At 37.5% G+C, this 5,318-nt stretch overlaps 1 long non-coding RNA gene across 1 annotated transcript; it reads left to right on the top strand.

Moving 5' to 3' along the window:
- The first annotated feature begins 3,704 nt into the window (after positions 1–3,704).
- Positions 3,705–4,818, top strand: LOC307158145. Its single transcript, XR_013821188.1, has 2 exons — positions 3,705–3,895; positions 4,718–4,818. It is a non-coding gene; the product is annotated as an uncharacterized lncRNA (long non-coding RNA).
- Positions 4,819–5,318: the final 500 nt, after the last annotated feature.

The raw sequence follows: 5,318 nt of genomic DNA, 5'->3' as shown, positions 1-5,318 counted from the left end.
ATAAACACACATCTGTTCATCTGTCCCTGTAACATCCAGACATGATTCACATTACCTCTTTATGTGAATCTCTTTATTTTATCTCTTTATTTATGAACTCAACACTACATTTACATGTTGAGGTTGTTTTAACTTTTTATCCAACATAAATGTTCCTCAATTTATCAACAATAATGGACAAATAAAATAGATAACTTATGTTTAGTTACTTTATAGATTTGTTCTACATAATAGTACTGATACATCACTCAGATGCCTATTTCATATCTATATTAGACGTAGTAATCTGCAATTCTTATAGAAGATTTTCTTGCCAGATATTAAATAAGACATTTAGTAATTGTATTTAAGATGTATACGGTTTAAAATGTATGCAAATCCACTTTGGAGACGTATGTGTCCTTACTGGAGCTCCTCTGTTAGCTACATAATAAAATGTGATTTACAGCAAAATCACAAATATATAGCGTCTTTACATCTTCAACAGTTCAACAGTTTACTGTACAGTAGTTCAACACATGCGATCATTTGATTTGTAATACTCACATTTGAGTCTCGTCCGTCATCCTTTCCGTCACGTTCGAGTATGACCTATCCTTCTTCTTCTTTTTTATGACGTATCCTCTCGCGTGGCCTCCTGGGATAGAAGAGTATCCATCGGTTGAGCACTCAACAATCTGGGCGGAAGCAGTAAGCCATCCGGGACCTTCTCGCCTACTCTTTTATGAATACTGATGTTTCGAACGTACTGCTTCCTTCACGTACTGTTTTCGCCTACTATATAGTAGGAAAGTAGGCATATTCGAACGCACTTAAGTCCGAATCTCGCGATAATTAGTACGTCACCCAGGTAATTCTCGCCTACTCTTTTGGATTCATACATACTTTTTCGCTCGCCTACTCTTTTTCCCATACTAAATAGTAGGGAAGTATGCGGTTTGGAACGCAGCAATTATGTGTAGATTCCGCCATCGAGTCTGTTATAGAAGATATCGACAGCTCATTAATTTGAAAAGAGGAACAGAGAACCGCGATCAAGGCATTTGTCGATCGGAAAGATGAATGAAGAACATACGTCACTTACTCCGTTGCTCTGATTGGTTGTAGGTCTAACCAATTGAGCGCAGAGGCATTTTCCTTCTTGGTTCTGTTGAAACACACCTCAAAATCACAGCCCAATGGAGCAGTGTCAGACTCATATTCTGACTAGAATCTGAGTATGACGACATCAGGCTATAAAATTACACCACCCAGATATGCGTTTATTTCCTTCTAATTCTCGTTGTCACTGCAGGCTGGTTTAGCCTATTTAGTGATTAGCGTAGCCTGCTTAAAATACATAAAACATAAAACAACAGGACAAAAAATTATAATTTCAAGACTCTAGACAATACTTTGTGAAGACAGTGGCATAATACAGTGACATAATATGGGATTTCTTTCTACCCTGACGAGTCTCCCAGTCCCATCCGCTGAAAAACACCCTCACAGAATGATGCTGCCACCACACTTTTCTGTTGGGATTGTGCAGATAATGAGCAGTGCCTGGTTTCCTCCATGAAGCTTGGAACTATCATAACATCATAGGCCTACCAGAGAATTCTGTTTCTCACAGTCTGAGAGAGACCTTTAGGTGCTTTTTTTCTTTTTTGCAAATTCCAATTTGGTTTTCGTGTGTCTTCCCTGAGGAGAGGCTTGAGTCTCAGATCCGTGTCTCGACACAATCCTATCACTGATGTCTGTGGGCCATTCCTTTGACCTCACAACTTTTTTTGTCTCTGATGTGCATTTTCAGCATTTTAAAAATATGAATTTTCAAACCTTTTATTGAGAGGTGTGTGCTTCTCAATAAAATGATATTTTCGTCACTGTATTTAAAACATTGACTACAGAATTTTCTTTTAAAGGGGTCATATGATGTGATTTCTTGTTTTCCTTTTTCTTTAGTGTGTTATGTAGCTGTTTGTGCATGTATAAGATCTGCAGAGTAAAAGCTCAAAGTCTCAAACCCAAAGAGATATTCTTTGTAAAAGTTAAGGCTCATCCACACCTTCCTAAAACACTTTGTTTAAACACGCCCCCACAAATCTACGTCAGTCTGTGGGGACAGAGTTTCATAACACCGGCCATATGTACACGCAAAGAAAGAAGCTTAGGTGTAACTTTTATTCTCGCTGTATTATTGTTGTCGCCGGCGCCGCCATGTCGTGGAGACGCTGTGTTTTTTGTTGCGAAAGACAGACTACTTTATTTGGCCTGCCAAAAGAGGACACAATTAGAAAATAGCGGTTAAGCTTTATTTACAACATCGTTCCAGAACAGTACAACCAAAATATTCGACTCTGTGCTGCACATTTTTCGGAGGACTGTTTCCAGAACCTGCGAGAGTACAAGGCCGGCTGTGCACAAAGGCTGATTCTAAAAAGTGGGGAGATTCCATATTTGCAAGTAACGTTACAGTCTGGCGCTTCTGACTCACATAAACAGCCTGTAAGTACGTTTTTATATTTTAAGAATTGGCCACTGACTATTCAAATGCGAGTTTTGAGCAGTATAGAGTAGCGCTTGTTTGTCGTTTCTACAATAACAAATGCAGACATGTTTAGTGTTCTACCCCCGTAGCGCGGCGCAACGCGTAAAAAAAAACCCAGTATAAGTCATCAGTAATTATGTCCCCAATGAAATAAAACCTTACAAATCTGACCTGGTCCAGTCACAATGGCAAAGTTGATCGATCAGCTTGGTCATCTGCATTTTTGGGATCAGATTCGGGCTCAAATTGAAAAGGTAGTACCGACATTATCACCTGTCATTATTGCTTTGGGAGCTTATGTTCCAAATATGGTAAGGGGCGTGACATTTCTGTCACACGCTTAAGGTATTTCTGGCCAATTAGAATGCACTGGATCGCTGGCCAATCAGAGCACACTGGACTTCAGAACGATGAGCTTTGTAAAAATCACTGCGTTTCATAAAAGCGGGGCATAGAGGAGCAACATAATGTACGATATGTGTAAAATAATGACTTTTTTAACACATTGTATTAAACCAAATACACAAAATAATGTTCTTTTTAGAACTGTCATGACCCCTTTAAAATGAAAACTAAATGAACTAAACCTGGCAGCATGATATAATGTGATTAGGTTTAATATTTTTAATTAAAGTTATTATAAAATGCTAAAAAAAAAGTTATCCACCTTATTTTTAACATAAGAGCAAGTAGCATTTTCACCCTGAAGTGGCAGTTGTGTGACTCTCTTCCATTTCATTTAGTGGTACAAAATGGTCTGTCAAACTGCTTGATGTTACACACTAGTTTAGCACAAACAGTTTTACTAATGTCTGAATAACTTGTTGTTATACTCACACATTCACAGAAAAAGCTTATGCAGTGAAAAATAATTTGGATATTTCCCTGACTGATGGTCCCTCGTGGATGGTCCCTCTGTAAAAGTTGAAATCCTCTAGAATAGGCTAATCACCTATTATTATTATTATTATTATTATTATTATTATTATTATTGTGTTATTATTATTATTGTTGTTGTTGTTGTTGTTGTTGTTGTTGTTGTTGTTGTTACTATTATTAGTGACCAAATTATTTGGATATTATGAAATGTTAATTGAATTCAGATATTTGTCTTCTGTATGTGACTTTTGAAACGGTTGCTGTACAACTGCATTTCCCATAATACCTCGCGGTGTGACTGTCACGTTACCCATAAGGCTGTTCGCCCTCTATCTCCAGGCACAGACAGGAAGGTCGTTGAGAGTCAGATTCAGGTCGAGCAGATTTCACACACTTCAGCAGTAAAAGATGCTCGGACAAGCCGTGCGACGATTCGCCACCTCTGCGGTGCGCTCCAGTCACTATGCGGAGGGACCAGGAAAGGTGAGGAGATTTTAGGATACGACCAAAATTAGTCGGTTCTTGTTTAAAGCTTCAACGCCTGTATGCCTGATCGGCACAGGCCTGGGTTCATCTGAAGCCCTACCGGAGGCCGTTTTAAGTGTTAAGTTAAAAGTGATCGCATTGGTTTGTACATAAAGGCGGTTAAGCTTAAATAAATAATCGTATTAAGTGTTAAACAGTGATTTTAATGGATCTGTAAGGGCGGAGTGCAGGAGTTTCCTTAGCTTAGCTTAGCATTTGATCAGGCCACCGCGCCTGTGTATCTTACGTTAACCGCTTGTTTTACATAAAGGAAGACCTTAAATGATTTTCAGTGTGAATGCATTCATGTACTTTTATTTATGATTCAAGGAGGTTGACTTATGTTACAATGGTGTTTAATGACCTTGAATTGGCATTAGTGCACCTTCTGCTCGATATATTGTTTTTATTCCACCGTCATGGAAAAGCTGGAAATATCAGTAACGTTAGTCATGGAAATGAATAGTCTTAAATCATGGTAATTTTATGTTATGTTTTACTCTTAAATGTATCAATTGGCAATAAATCGCGTATTATAGTTATCCCAATATATTAATAATAATAATATTTATTATTTAAATAAACTCGTGACCAAACGACTTCAGAAGTCCTTGAAAAGTTATGGAAATGCATTGATCTAAAGGTGTGGGAAGTCTCTTAAGCCAATGCATATAACCACAAATAGCCTACACCTACATGGTGAAATTCATAAGTTTCTGATGATGCTTTTTTTGTATTATGTAATTTGTTTAATTATTATGATTATTATTATTTTTGCAGAACCTGCCGTTCTCTGTAGAAAACAAATGGAGGCTCCTTGGCATGATGGTGCTGTTCTTTGGCAGTGGATTCGCCTTCCCCTTCATCGTTGTCAGGCATCAGATCCTGAAGAAATGAAGCTCCTATCAGTCACACATTGTAAGTAACTTTGCATCAGACACGTTCTGAGCACAAGTACTTAATGACTCTAAATGACCTTTAATGTTCTTTATCTCTATTAAAATTTGAACATGGTCACATTTGTGAACCATTCCAAACAATATTCAATAATTTAAGACGCCATTGTTTATTCTCCTCTTACACTGCTCCTTTGTGCTTTGTTTTTTAGGTCAGTGTGAGTCTTGTTCAACACAGCTCTCAGTTTCTTCTGGTGTGGATCCTGTAATGTTATTGTAAATAAAATGACCAATTACATTTAATATGTTTTTTCTCCTTCTTTACCCCACGCTTTCCTGAAACTTAAAAGCATCGGTTGAAATTACACATAGGAAGAAACTATTCTCCTTTTAGATTTTTAAAGGTATTGAATCCATCCAGTATTTGGAATTTCTAGGCTATATCTGTTGAACAAATCTCACTATTCATGCTAGTTTCATTAAAT

The sequence above is a fragment of the Squalius cephalus genome, assembly GCF_949319135.1.
Source record: "Squalius cephalus genome assembly, chromosome: 5".
Lineage (NCBI taxonomy): Eukaryota > Metazoa > Chordata > Actinopteri > Cypriniformes > Leuciscidae > Squalius > Squalius cephalus.
This window is presented reverse-complemented; position numbering and strand designations above follow the sequence as displayed.